Here is a 15,788-nt window from a genome sequence, read left to right on the forward strand (position 1 = left end):
CCAGAGCCAAGCCACAGCTCCCCGAGTCCATTCAGACACGTAAATGTCATTCAGCCCCGCCCCCTCTCTCTCTGATTGGCTGAGTTTGATTGACAATAGAGTGAGCCAATAGCGCTGCTGCTGTGTGTCTCAGCCAATCAGGAGGGAGAGTCCCGGATGGCAGAGGCACATCGCTGGATCGAGAGGGGGCTCAGGTAAGTACTAGGGGGGCTGCTGCATGCAGAAGGCTTTTTATTCTAATGCATAGAATGCATTAAGATAACAACCTTCTGCCTTTACAACCTTTTTAACTATGACTAGGCCCACAGGCAGGCTGAAAACTAAAAAAGCAGCTCAGGTTGCAGTACTCGCCTTCATTCTGAAGCAGTTCCATGCAGTGCTTCTCATTCTGGGGATACCCTGTGAATGAATGGGTGTCTTGACTCCAGCGTCTAGGAGAGACCTACCAGTTCAGTTAATTTATAGTGTATTAAATCAGAAGATCACCCCAGGCCAGAGAAAGGAAGACCCACAAGACCTGTCTGAACAAACAAACCTGAACAAGGTATGTATAAAAAGAAAAAAAAATATACATGTGGGCGGCTCTTTGGCAGGAAAGGGGAGGGGGGGGGGGGGTTAAGCTGATTACAAGCATACATAATAAAAAAAAAAAAAAGTTGTAGTTTCCCTTTAAAATATAAAGATTCAGATAGATACTATAGTGCATTGTTACACTATCTTTGCCAATGATTGCAATATTACATTTCTCCATATAAGCATGGGATTAATGTCTACATACAGACCCACACATAAACATATGTGTATCCCTGATCCTGTGTTAATACATGCAATATTTCAGGTTTCCATATAGCATGTATATGATGTGTACTTCCAGACTCATATACCCACACATATGTAGCCTTCATCCCATGTAATTTTCCATCCTATGTGTTCCCTCACTTTTTTTCCCTCTTTCTCCATCCGTTTCTCTACTGGAGTCAAACCATCAGACAGCTGTAAATCAGTGGTCTTGCTATCAGACAAGTTTTTTTGGTTGAATATTCAACACAGAAAAATGAAATATAACGTAATGTAATATATAAAATAATGATTACACAGAGTTGTCACACATACATTACCCTCTCTAACATTTACAATATGGTATGATTTTACTGTGGACATTTAAAGATACAGAGCCCCAAATATCAACCCATTGGCTACAACTGACATTTTCACAATACTTCAAAATGAGTCAGAAACAAAATCTTCCATTGGACCAAAACGTTTACAATGCAGATGTGTCATACACACCCCCCTCTGATATCTTACAATACGGTATGATTTTACTGTGGAAATTTAAAGATACAGGGCCCCAAATACCAACCCATTGGTTGCACAGTGACATTTTTCCAATACTTCTAAATGGGTCAATAACAAAATCTCCCATTGGACCAAAACGTTTACAATGCAGATGTGTCATACACACCCCTTTATGATATCTTATCTAATATGGTATAATTTTACTGTGGAAATTTAAAGATACAGAGCCCCAAATACCAACCCATTGGTTATAAAAGCAACACTTCAAAAGTTATAAATAAAAAATAAAATCTCTCATTGGAGCAACATAAGTCTAAAGGTTTTATGCCCCCCCTAAACAGGGAGTTGATTGTTCAGGGATGATGTGGCTGAACCTATTCTATCTCTTGAATTTCTGTAGAATTGGCTGATTTACTGCTACGAAAATGTTACCCTTTGTTTTTCTTTCCTTTTTATTTTTAATATTTTTTTTTTACATTTTTCAATTCCAGTGTTAATTTTGACCGCAAATTTTAATCTAGTTTTAGTTTTGACAAAAATGCCATTTCGTTTTGGTCATATTTTAGGCATTTGAATGGTTTTAGTTTTAGACTAGTTTTAGTAGACTAAATAACATAAGATTTTAGTCGACTAAATATATAGTAGATTTAACCAACTAAAAATGTAATGACCGAGATAACATACCTGTAGGGTTGCCACCAATCCGGCATACACCCCCCCCCCCCCCGACAGCCCGGGTTTGGAGTCAGGTGCCCTGAAACCCAGACACCCAACTCAGCTGGGACCGGATGGCAACCTTTAATTAACGGCCGCACTGATGTGAATTCAGTGTGTCCAGTCATTTCGTAACTGCAGGGCTGCCCGTAACAGTTGTGTGCACTGTGCCAGCACACAAGTCACACTCCGCGACCCCCTCCGGACCGGCTCAATGGGGGTCACGGACTGTGTGCCCTGTGCACCAGCACCCGTCGTGGGCTGCCCTGCGGTTCCGCAATGACTTGCTGCACTGAGTTCATTAAAGGCTACCGCCCGGTCTCTACTGGGTCGGGTGTTCGGGTTTCAGGCAGCCTGATATCTGGGCACCCAACTCCAAACCCGGACTGTCCGTGTGAAACCCGGATTGGTGGCAATCATAAAAAGGTATGTAATCTCGGTCATTACATTTTAGTTGATTAAATCTACTATAGATTTAGTCAACTAAAATCTTATGTTATTTAGTTGACTAAAACTAGACAAACAATTGAGATGACTAAAATATGACAAACTAAAATGGCATTGTGACAGACCTAGCTGGGAGAGAGACTTGGAGGGGACTGTATGCTAGCCTCTTGCCGATCGATTGTGGGCCCTGGCATTTGGGGGAACTGTGTTCTTTGTGAGCTGTATGCCTGGGGACCCTTGAGGTGGTATTACTGTGGATTCGGGTCCTGGTCCCCCAGGACACACAGACTCTGGGGACCCTGGATTTGCCATATTGGAATAGTGACTGATTCATACCGTTGGGACTCCTACTGTTAAATGCTAATGTCATCAATTCCAGCTACCTGTCTTGTCTGCTAAAATGTGTATTGTAAATAAGTCTCTAGTATGGGATCCAAGAGTCATTAGATCCCCATTGTTGGTTGTGTTTAATTAACTCTGCTATTGTGATAATGTTGATTGGATTTTCTGAACTACAAGATGGCCAGTCTGGCCTAAAGGTCATGTCCGAGTCATCTAGGCTGTCTAAAGGGATTAATTAGCTCATGTTAATTAGGTTACAGCTGTATTGTTAGAGTAATATGAGCAGGAGGTCTGCACCTCCTCTTTTAGTGTATAAGAGAGCCTGTATATTGCCATAAAAGAGATTCCTGGTTGAACTTACATACAGCCTGCCTGGTGTTTGTTCTGAGCTATCACAACTGGGTTAGAACGGCACATAACTGTAGTTCTAATCCCGGAGCATTGGATGACCGAGCAATCAGATGTTGCAATCTGAATCTATAGCAGCAGAGGAGTGTCGGGAGAGTGGAATCGAGCGAGCAAGGGGCTCGTTACAGGCATTTTAGTCAAAACTAAATTTAAATGAAAGTTTGTGGTCAAAATTAACACTGGTATAGAAAAATAAATTTAAAAAAGGTAAGAAAAACAAAGGGTACTGAAAAATGTTCGTAGCAGTAAATCAGCCAGTTCTACAGAAATTCAACAGATAAAATAAATTTAGCCACATCACGGAACAATCCACTCCATGTTTGGGGGGGGGGGGGGGCGCATAAAACCATTAGACTTAGGCCTCATTCACACAGGGTGTTAGAAAACCCATGCCAGGAATAAGCGGCTGTAAAAACACACTTTTAGTAGCTTCATACATTAGTGTTTAGCAGCGTTCCTCTGCCTCTATTCAAAATCAATGGTTCCCTATGAAAGCCCACTGATTTGAATAGAAGTCGCACCAATATAAGTCAGATCATGATAAACCCTTGTCAAAAAAAAAAAAAAAAAAAAAGCGTGGGGTTCCCCCCAAGACCATACCAGACCGAAGAGGTATGTATTTTAAGGGGAATCCCCCACGCAAAATATGGCGTGGGGCCCCCCCAAAATCCATACCAGAACCTTATCCGAGCACACAGCCTGGAAGGTCAGGAAAAGGGGAAACGATCAATGCCCAAACCCAGTCCTGGACCATACTAGGCCACATGCCTTCAACATTTGGGGGTGGGTTGTGCTTTGGGGCAGGGGGGGCCTGCGCCCCCCCACCCTGAAGCACCCTGTTGATTGGGAGGAGGGCCTCTTCCCGACAACCCTGGCCGTTGGTTGTCAGGGTCTGTGGGCAGGGGGCCTCTTCCTTCCGATTTCTTCTCCCTTAGGCGATGTCATCGTCTGGTTCTTCTCCCTCTGCTGAGGTCTTCTTTCGCTGCCGTTTCTCCTCTCCCCACTGTCTTCTCTCTCTGCTGGTTCTCTGCTCTCCACTATCTTCTCCCCCTGTTCTTCCTTCGATATTCTCTCAACGCTCTCTCCTGCTGTAATGCTAGGGCTGCCGTGTGCCATTACTTATATAGCCATGTGACGGGGCCACCCGGTGATGTCATCTGGAGGCCCCACCCCTTGTAAAATCACCACCCGGGCATTATGTCATGAGGGGGTGAGGCCTCCAGATGACATCACCGTGTGGCCCCGCCCCATGGCTATATAAGCAAAGGCACACGGCGGCCCTAGCATTACAGCGGGAGAGAGCGTTGAGAGAACATCGGAGGAAGAACGGGGGAGGAGATAGCGGAGAGAGGAGAACCGGCAGAGGGAGAAGACAGCGGAGAGAGGAGAACCGGCAGAGGGAGAAGACAGCGGAGAGAGGAGAACCGGCAGAGGGAGAAGACAGCGGAGAGAGGAGAACCGGCAGAGGGAGAAGACAGCGGAGAGAGGAGAACCGGCAGAGGGAGAAGACAGCGGAGAGAGGAGAACCGGCAGAGGGAGAAGACAGCGGAGAGAGGAGAACCGGCAGAGGGAGAAGACAGCGGAGAGAGGAGAACCGGCAGAGGGAGAAGACAGCGGAGAGAGGAGAACCGGCAGAGGGAGAAGACAGCGGAGAGAGGAGAACCAGCAGAGGCAGAAGAGCGGAGCAAGGAGGACCGGCAACGGAATAAGATATCAATGGAGGGAGACAAACCGGAGGATGAAGACATCGCCGAAGGGAGAAGAAATCAGAAGAAGAGACGCCTGAGCTGCTTCAATAATTACTTTGTCAAAAACCTGAGCACTGTTTTTTAATTTTGACTATTTTTTGGGGTGAATGCGTAGGGGTACAATGTACCCCAAACTCACTCATTGGGTGGGGGCCCCCCCTTGTTAAAGGGGCTTCCAGATTTCGATAAGCCCCCCACCCGCAGACACCGAGAACCACCGGGCAGGGTTGTCGGGAAGAGGCCCTTGCCCCATCAACATGGGAAAAAGGTGCTTTGGGGTGGAGGGGCAAAGGCACTCACCCCCCCATGTTGAGGGCACGAGGCCTGGTATGGTCCGGGGGGGTGGAGGCACTCGCTGTCCCCTCCCCCTTTTCATGACCTGCCATACCAGATAAGAGTCTGGTATGGATTTTAGGGGGTACCCCAGAAAATTTTTTTTCATTTTGGTGAGGGTTCCCCCTTCAAAATCCTCAGCGCACAAGCCACACCGCAAGTTGGATCATCATGATCCAATTTCTGGTGCGACTTCTATTCAAATTAATGGGATCTCATAGGGAACCATTGATTTTGACATGTCAAAAAACGCTTGGCGAGGCTTAATGCAGCTGTATCCAGCGTTAAGCCACATTTAGCAGATTTTACTATTGTCAGACATTTTTACAGCTCTAATGCCTCTCCTCAGAAAGCGCTGGCCCTGGGATTTTTTTTGCAGCTTGAAAATGCCTGCGCCACTTACAGCTCCTAAAAGCCTGTATGTGCATGAGGCCATAGAATAACATTTAAGCTGCAAAAAAAAGTCTGATGCTGCGAAAAGCAGCTGTAAAAATACCGTGTGCATGAGGCCTTATGTGTGAAGGGGTGTGAATGTAAATATTGTAAGATATCATAGAGGGGGTGTGTATGACACATCTCATTTGTAAACATTTTAGTCCAATGGGAGATTTTGTTTTTGACCCATTTAGAAGTTGGACAAATGTCACTGTGCAACCAAAGGGTTGGAATTTGGGGCTCTATCTTTAAATTCCCACAGTAAAATCATACTGTATTGTAAGATTTCATAGAGGGGGTGTGTATGACACATCTGCATTGTAAACGTATTGGTCCAATGGGAGATTTTGTTTTTGACCCATTTAGAAGTATTGCGAAAATGTCAGTTTGTAGCTAATGGGTTCACATTTGGGGCCCCGTATCTTTCAATTAACACAGTAAAATCATACTGTATTGTAAGATATCACAGAGGGGGGTGTGTATGACACATTTGCATTGTAAACGTATTGGTCCAATGGGAGATTTTGTTTGACTCATTTTGAAGTATTGCGAAAATGTCAGTTTGTAGCCAGTGGGTTGGTATTTGGGGCCCTGTATCTTTAAATGTCCACAGTAAAATCATACCATATTGTAAATGTTAGAGAAGGTGATGTATGTGTGACAACTGTGTAATCATTTTATAGATTACATTACGTTATATTTCGTTTTTCTGTGTTGAATATTCAACCAAAAAAAACTTGTCTGATAGCAAGACCACTGATTTGCAACTGTCTGATGGCTTGACTCCAGTGTTTCTCTCTCCCTCCCTCTCTCCCTCCATCCACAACACAGTGGCCCTACCCCCTCTATCCTTTCTCTACAGAAGCTATGACATCTGATTCATTCAATCCCTCCCTCTCCCTTGTCTCTGTGCTGGGTTCATAAGCAGCTCTATCTGGACATTTAAAAGCCTAACCTTTTATTTTTATTATTTTGGCAAATCTTGAGGATGAAACACAGCGACTGTAGGATGCATAGCTGTGTAAGCCATCCCCTCTCTTAACCACAGGCCTTTCTACATGCACAAAGGTATGTTTCCTTTTATTATTTCATGCATCCTTTGATAAAAATGAGCCAGTGGCTCTGCTCACATGTGTGGGGTTTCTATCCTTCTGGGCAATCACAATAATGGTTATCAGTTCCTCCCTCAGGTTCCCGGAGCCTGCAGTCTTAGGTCCTAGATATACATAGATACAGGTTGATGTTATTGATCGCTTGCATTACCAAGCCAACCTGCTTTTGTGTGAGTGTGTTCGTTCATGTATTATTGATGAAAAAACAATAGGGTTTATTCGGGATTAGGCATTTGCCACATTGTGTCCTCCTGCTTGAGAGAGAGAGAGAGAGAGAGAGAGAGAGAGAGAGAGAGAGAGAGAGAGAGAGAGAGAGAGAGAGAGAGAGAGAGAGAGAGAGAGAGAGAGAGAGAGAGAGAGAGAGAGAGAGAGAGAGAGAGAGAACACATTTATTAAAAAACCAAATGCTAGTAACTTGATAAGCACATGTGTTTTCAGTTTATTTAGATGTAAGGTAGTGAGTGTACAGCTTGTATAACAGTGTAAATTTGCTGCCCCCCTCAAAAAACTCAACACAGCCATTAATGTCTAAACCGCTGGCAACAAAAGTCAGTACACCCCTAAGTGAAAATTTCCAAATTGGACCTAAAGTGTCAATATTTTGTGTGACTACCATTATTTTCCAGCACTGCCTTAACCCTCTGGGGCATGGAGTTCACCAGAGCTTCACAGGTTCTCACTGGAGTCCTCTTCCACTCCTCCATGACATCACGGAGCTGGTGGATGTTCGAGACCTTGCGCTCCTCCACCTTCCCTTTGAGGATATCCCAGATGCTCAATAGGGTTTAGGTCTGGGGACATGCTTGGCCAATCCATTACCTTTACCCTCAGTTTCTGTACAAGGCTGTGGTCATCTTGGAGGTGTTTTTGGGTCATTATGTTGAAATACTGCCCTGCAGCCCAGTCTCCAGAGGGAGGGGGATCATGCTTTGCTTCAGTATGTCACAGTACATGTTGGCATTCGTGGTTCCCTCAATGAACTGTAGCTCACCAGTGCTGGCAGCACTCATGCAGCCCCAGACCATGACACTCCCACCACCATGCTTGGCTGTAGGTAAGACACTTGTCTTTGTACTCCTCACCTGGTTGCCGCCATACATGCTTGACATCATCCGAACCAAATTTTAGCTTGGTCTCATCAAGACTACAGGACATGGTTCCAGTAATCCATGTCCTTAGTCTGCTTGTCTTCAAACTGCGGGCTTTCTTGTGCATCATCTTTAGAAGAGGCTTCCTTCTGGGAAGACAGCCATGCAGACCAATTTGATGCAGTGTGCGGCGTATGGTCTGAGCACTGACAGGCTGACCCCCCCCACCCCTTCAACCTCTGCAGCAATGCTGGCAGCACTCATATGTTTATTTCCCCAAAGAAAACCTCTGGATATGACACTGAGCATGTGCACTCAACTTCTTTGGTCGACCATGGCAAGTGGAACCTGTCCTGTTAAACCACCGTATGGTCTTGGCCACCGTGCTGCAGCTCAGTTTCCATTCGTTTTTGTTAGATCCTCAGAGAGTTCTTTGCCATGAGGTGCCATGTTGAACTTCCAGTGACCAGTGAGAGAGCGATACCAAATTTAACACCTGCTCCCCATTCACACCTGAGACCTTGTAACACTAACGAGTCACATGACACTGGGGAGGGAAAATAGCTAATTGGGCCCAATTTGGACATTTTCACTTAGGGGTGTACTCACTTTTGTTGCCAGTGGTTTAGACATTAATGGCTGTGTGTTGAGTTGTTTTGAGGGAACAGCACATTTACACTGTTATACAAGCTGTACACTCACTACTTTACATTGTAGCAACGTGTAATTTCTTCAGTATTGTCACATGAAAAGATAATAAAATATTTAGAAAAATATGAGGGATGTACTCACTTTTGTGAGATACTGTACATGTTGCCCTAAAAATAGATTTGATTAAAGGTTATTTCATTGCTGTCTATGTAGTTGTAAGACATTTCATATGGGTCAAGATGCCCAGAAAAAAAAAAAAAAAAAGAATGGACCTCAGCCTTATGTATAGGGAAATTGTGTAAAAGTGGGGGTCATGTTGCATAGCTAAAGTGATGATGGCCTTAAAATATATCATAATAGGATTATTACATAGATCAGTTATCCTATTAGTCTAGAGGAGGGGGGTAACTCAGCTGGCCTGGGACCCCACAGGCATAGGGACCTAAATTGCTGCATTTAATCTTATTTTGTCAATTCTGCCTGGACGGTTTTACACCAATATATCATTCAAAGGCTCAGTAATTCTTGCTGGTAACAGAAGTATCTGTGAAATCTAAATAAAGTGGATTTTTTTTTCTCAGTAGTAGCGCCCGCATATGAAAAAAATGGTGGTCAAACCACACATGTGAGGTATCACCGCAATCGTTAGAGCGAGAGCAATAATTCTAGCCCTAGACCTCCTCTAACTAAAAACATGCAACCTGTTGAATTTTTTAAACGTAGCCTATGGAGATTTGAGGGTAAAAGTTTGACGCCATTCCACGAGCAGGCACAATTTTGAAGCGTGACCTGTTGGGTATCAATTTACTCGGCATAACATTATCTTTCACAATATATAAAAAAAAAAAAAATTGGGCTAACTTTACTGTTTTTTTTTTTTTTTTTGAATAAAAAAAAAAAACAAAGGGATTTTTCAGAGATAGAGATGGAGAGATTGGAGAGATTGGAGAGAATGTTTGGGGGTTCCAAGTAATTTTCTAGCAAAAAAAAAAAAAAAATGTAAACACCAAAATCTCAAAACGAGGCTGGTCCTTAAGTGGTTAACTGGTTTCTTTACAATGCATTTGAATATAACACCAAAATTGAACACATACTGTACATAAAAGCTTTCGGTATATTACACCAAAAGGTTTAACAGTAGAAAAATGTAGTCGCAGGTGCGGATTAGAATCCTAGGTGACTTGACTTTCGAATGTTAGTTTCTCAAGCTAGGATGAGGTCACACTGAGTGGATGAGACGTAAACTGACTGCACTGCAACCAATGGCTCTAAAGTGTCCTGAAAACAGTGTAGGGAAAAGCACACATATACAGTGTAAAATATATATAATTTTCATGCAGCGATGCAGTCAGCACCTGACTGCCAGTAGGTATATTAATGATATTAAAAATGGGGGCGTGACCAGATGTCAGAGTGAGCAGAGGTGTGTGAGGTCTCTCCCTGCTCCATCCCCCGTAGCCATCCTACTCAGCCTAGATCGGCTTGCCTTTTTCCCCCAGCCTGAGTCCGCCCTGTGTACCTGCTGTGAGGCTTGAGTGAACGGAGGTGCCGAGCCGGACAGAGTAACGAGCGAGCAGATAGCAGGCTCCAGCCGCCCGCCTCTTGCGGCGCATGTCATCCCGAGGGGCTCCTTGTGTTTCTCTGGTAACCCCGGCAATGGCCCGAGTTCCCGCGAAAAGCAGTGAGGCACGCATTGTTGGCGTGCACAGTGTGGGGCTGCCTCCGAAGTCACCCAGCATAGCCCAGCGGGACGAAGGGCTGACAAGGGAAGCGGGGACTAGTGTGATAAATGAATTGCCGCAAGAGGGGGAAAAAAAAAAGGGAAGAGAGAAAAGTAACTCCATACAGCCAGCCATGACAAGAAAAAAAAAAAAAAAAAAAAAAAAAGAAGGGGGGGGGGGGGGGAACAGCCACACCAGGAGAATCCAGGCTCCCAAACTACACGTTCAGCAAAGGAGAAGGGGAACCAGGTGGCAGAAGCAGCGGTGAGAGGTTTGCGCATACCCCCACAGTCACTAGCTAAAGGCAATCAGCAAACCCAAGTGAAATCCCAAGCAGGAGCTCCTGGGGAAAGAAAAAGCCACAGCCAAAACGTCAGCAGCAGTATCTACCACAAAAACAAAGTAAAAAAGGCTCTGAGGGTGATACCCTGGGAAATGTGACTGAAATTGCGCCTGATGTAAGCGCACCAATTGAAGTTGAACCAACACTGAAGGGCTTATTGTGCGCAGTTAATGCCTGTAAAGGCTCACTGAGTAGTTTGTGTGATCAGTTTAAGAGCATTAAGGAAGTGTTATTTTCAATGAGCCAAGAGCTACAAAAAATGGTGGAGGGGACAACTATTTTGGAGGAGGGTTAACTCAGGTTGAAGACAATCTATATCCAATGAAGCAGGAATTCTAAGTAATGCAAGATCAAATGGGCCTGTATAAATCCAAAATGGACGAAATGGAAAATAGGCTGCGCAGGAACAACGTGAGGGTGGTGGGCCTTCCGGAGCGGTGTGAGGGCTCCCACCCCACAGAGTTCCTGGAGAAATGGCTTAGGGAAATTTGGGGTAGACATTGTTTCACATAGTTTTGTGATTGAGAAAGCCCACAGAGTGCCCTTTAGAGCTCCACCACTAGGGGGACATCCTAGATCGGTAATTATGAAAATGATCAATTATAATGACAAGTTGACTTTGCTGCAAAAAGCTAGAGAGATGGGTGACATTTTCTACAATGGAGCTAGGATTTCACTATAGCCAGATTACTCACTGGACTTACAGAAGCATAGGGTGGAACTTATGGAAATTAAGCATAGTTTACGGAATCACAAAATTACATACGCATTGCTGTAGCCAGCACGTCTACGCATAACAGCCTTGGGGACAACCCATTTTTTTGACTCGGTAGCAGGGGTAACAAAATGGCTTGAAGACAACAAAGAGAACTTATAGTGTTACAGGCCGCAGCTGTTACTTTTTTTTATAGCTAATTTTGGAAATATGTATTGGTTTTTGATATTTGAAAATAGCACGTTAATTAGAGGATGTAGCATGGCTGTTTTTGGTTAAAAATGTTCTTTTGGTAATCTTGAAATGGGTCAGCGGGTGGGAGGGACAAGTATGGAAAAGTAATGAAATTAAAATCACATACACATGGGGATATGGAGAAGTGTTTGGGATGGGTTGGAGTGAATGATACGGTCACAAGTAATGCCCCTAGGGCTAGCCTAGTTAGGTGCGGGGGGTGGGGTGGATACTCAGGGAGGTAAGGGAAAGAGGAAAATATGGGAGGGAGGTATAGGTGGGGATAGGGGAGGATAATGTAGTAAACTCACAAAGGTGGGAAGGAAAGATAACAAAAGAATATGCACGTATATGTCACTCACATTTAATAAGAAATAACGTAGAAAAGTGAATTTAGAAAGGGAAAATCCCAAGAGGGTTTTTTGGTTTCTTTGGGCTTGACAAAACTTTAGCATTGATTGCCCCAATGAGGGGCATAAAAGAATAGAGTGGTTTGTTGTGAAAGGACAGGTATGGTTAATAAGTAATGTTAAGCAAAATAATTCTTTACCTTGGGTCGCTCCCATCTCTCGCTTTTATTTATCACATTTCTTTTTCTCTTTTCTTCCTTGTTTTTCTCTTTATTTGGGGAATTTGGGGTTTTTCCTTTTTTTTCTCTTTGATGCTGCCTAGAACTCTTAATATAGGCTCCTGGAATATTCAGGGGGATGAGTGATCCCATTTAAAAAGCCACTGTTTTTTCTGTATTGGAGACCCATGGAGTGGAACTGATATGCCTACAGGGGACACCTCACAAAAAAGACGTTATGTCACAATTTCGGAGTAAGGAATTTCAAAATCAATACCATTCAGTTAACTCTTCCTAGTCTAGGGGGTGAGCATATTGGTAAAGCGAGGAGTGACAATTTGAGGAGGTTGGATGGTGTGACATTTAGAGATTTAAAAATCCAAAGAGTCTGCAATATTCCTGCTTCTCTGGGTCATATTTGACACTCTCCCGAATAGATATGGCATTAGGTAATAGCGAAGCGCCGCGGCTAAAAAAAAAAATTAAAAAAAAAAAAAAAAAAAAAAAGAAGGAGTACTGGACAAGAGGGGTATCAGATCACTCTCCACTGGTTCTAACAGTAAAGATATGCGACAGAAGCACCCCAAGAATGTAGAGAATAAATCCACTATGGACGGAACTAAGAAACCAGACAGTACAATTTTAAGATTAAAAGAGTTTGTAGAATTTAATATTGGCACAGGGGGGTGTTGGATACCCTAAAAGCTTTTCTCAGTGGCCTCTTGACTCAACAAGTGGCAAAAATTAAGAAGAAATCAAGGGAGTGGGAAGAGAACATCAGGAAGGAGGTGATAGAGTCTGAGAGGCAGAATGTGGCAGACCCAACTCCAGAGAAGCAAGGGATATGGCTTAAGAAACAGGAATGTAAAGTGGCTATCACAAGAAAAGCTGAAAATAAGAGACTTTGTCAGAGACAAAATTCCTTTGGAGAAGGGGAAAAAAAAAAAAAAATGGGCCGTATGTTGGCACTTTTGGTTAAAACCAATTGCCCCTCAGCTATTTCCACGTTTAGGACACCAGGCAGTGAAATCTCGTCTGAGCCTGCTGTGATTATGGAAACATTTTCCAAGTTTTATAGGGGATTTGTATAAGTCACAGCAGGGGTCAGATCAGGGTGGAATGGATAGGTTTTTGGGGAGATTGGAAATGCCTGCTCTCTTGGAGAGTGACAGGGACAAGTTGGCGTCCCCTATAGTCTTAGAGGAGTTGCAGCAGGCGGTAGCCAGCGTGTCCAAATCAAAAATTCCCTGGACCAGACGGGTTACCATTAGAGACCTACAAATATTAAGGGGGCGGTATTAACTCCCAGAGCTTCTAAAGACACTGAATTGGGCAGCGGAAGAGGGGAGACTGCCCTCCTCGATGTCAGAGGCTACCATAATAGTAATACAGAAGGAAGGGAAAGATCAGCTTGAAGCATCCTCTTTACAGACCAATATCACTATTGTGCTCCAATGCTAAAATTGTGGCAAGGGTGCTCGCAACCAGACTGAATAAATGTATTTAGAAACTCATACACCCAGATCAGTCGGGTTTATCTCTAACAGATCTACTAGTATTAATATCAGAAGGGTATATGTGAACCTCCAGACCCTGACAGAGAATATGGGCTTGAGGGCTATTTTGTCCTTGGATACAGCCAAGGCCTTTGATAGTCTTAAGTGGGGGCATCTCTGGCAGGTACTGGAGAAGTTTGGATTTGGCCCCATATTTATAGGATGGTTAAAAATATATTATATAACCTCCCAAGTGCTAAATTAAAAATTAATAAGGAATACTTAGAAAGGATCCCGCTTGAGAGGGACAAGAAAGGGGTACCCTTTGTCACCCCTGTTATTCGCCCTGGGGATGGAGCCACTAGCAAGTGTGGTAAGAACAACTGGAATTCAGGGGTTCCAAAAGGAAATTTGGGGAAGACTACGCAGATGGTTTTATTTTTCTTGGGGGACACAGTCCTCATTGATTAAGGTAATGCACATAGTGGAAGGAGTTTGGTAGGTTCTCAGGCCTAGTTATTAACTGGGAGAAGTCATCACTTCTGCCAGTCGATCCACTTATTAATTCCATTCCATCGGGAATATCCCAGTTAAAAGTAATGGAGAAAATGAAATCTCGGTATAGTGCTGTCAAATGACCCTAATCAGTACATTAGTGATAACCTAGTTCCACTTCTGTTAAAATTCAAGCGGAAATGTGACATCTGGAGTCGACTTCCCTTATCAGTGGCAGGGCGCAGCAACCTGGTTAAAATGGTCTGGATGCCACAGCTGCTGTACCTGCTTCACAACTCTCCAGTTTGGATAGGGAAGAAATGGTTCCAAAAAATACAGACCCTATTTAGAGGAGTTAATGTGGAAGAAGAGCTAGGCCAGGATCAGCTTGCAAACATTGCAGTGACCAATAAACTAAGGGGGAATGGCTGTTCCCATCCGTATAGCTCTTAACAGCTCAATTGCAGCAATTGGGGGGAATGTGCTATGGCGGGAGGGGGGAAGCCAGTGGTAAAATGATGCCACAGGGGGCGCCACACAAATCAGTAGTGGAAGCGTTAGAGGCAAATTCCCTTTTAAGTGGGAGTCCAACACTAAAATGGTTACTAAAATCTGGCAGTCAGTTAACCACTTCCAGAGCAGCCGCCACAGTGGCTCCCCTGCGCGAAACCATGTAGCTATACGTTGGCTTGCGGGGTCCGGATAGCAGGCGCGGTGCCGATGCTCATGGCCGAAGGTCGCGATGACCGCCGGCCAATAGCGATCGTGAGCAGGAGAGACAGAACAGGGACGAGTGTGTGTAAACACACATTTCCCTGTTCTGACAGATCGTGTGTTCCTATTAGCTAGGAACCACAATCCGTCATTCCTCTAGTTAGTCCCCTCCCCCTTCAGTTAGAATAACCTCCCAGGTTACAGTTAACCCCTTCACCGCCCCCTAGTGTCAACCCCTTCACTGCCAGTGACATTTTTACAGTAATCAATGCATTTATAATCGCACTGATCACTTTATTAATGCCAGTGGTTCCAAAAATGTGTCAAAATTGTCCGATGTGTCTGCCATAATGTCGCAGTCATGGTAAAAATCGCAGATCGCTGCCATTACTAGAAAAAAAAAAAAAAAATAATAAAAAGACTATAAATGTATCCCCTATTTTGTAGACACTATAACTTTTGCGCAAACCAATCAATATTACGCTTGTGATTTTTTTTTTACCAAGAATATATAGAAGAATACATATCGGCCTAAACTGAGAAAAAAAAAAAAAAATAAAATAAAAATAAAGCAAAGGGATATTATAGCAAAAAAGAACAAAATTAGTTTTTTTGTTTATCGCGCAAAAAATAAAAAAAAAAAAAAAAAAAAAAAAAAAAAAACGCAGAGGCGATGATCAAATACAACCAAAAGAAAGCTCTATTTGTGGGGAAAAAAAAAAAAAAAGGGACGTCAATTTTGTTTGGGTACAACGTCGCACGACCGCGCAGTTGTCAGTTAAATCAATACAGTGCCGAATTGCAAAAAACGCTCTGGTCAGGAAGGGGGTAAATTCTTCCTGGTCTGAAGTGGTTAAGAGAATGATAAGGTACAAAGGAGTAACAGAATATGCGCCCATTTGGTACAATAAACACCTGCAAGAAT

At 43.7% G+C, this 15,788-nt stretch overlaps 1 protein-coding gene across 1 annotated transcript in view; it reads left to right on the top strand.

Annotated features, from left to right (window-relative positions):
* The first annotated feature begins 6,594 nt into the window (after positions 1-6,594).
* Positions 6,595-15,788, top strand: part of SPTBN2 (spectrin beta, non-erythrocytic 2) — a 1,434,510-nt gene continuing 1,425,316 nt past the window's right edge. Inside the window, exon 1 of the mRNA XM_073605131.1 lies at positions 6,595-6,794. The gene's annotated coding sequence lies outside the window, so the exon portion shown is untranslated. The remainder of the gene's footprint in view (positions 6,795-15,788) is intronic.

Source organism: Aquarana catesbeiana, linkage group LG11 (assembly GCF_042186555.1).
Source record: "Aquarana catesbeiana isolate 2022-GZ linkage group LG11, ASM4218655v1, whole genome shotgun sequence".
Classification (NCBI taxonomy): domain Eukaryota; kingdom Metazoa; phylum Chordata; class Amphibia; order Anura; family Ranidae; genus Aquarana; species Aquarana catesbeiana.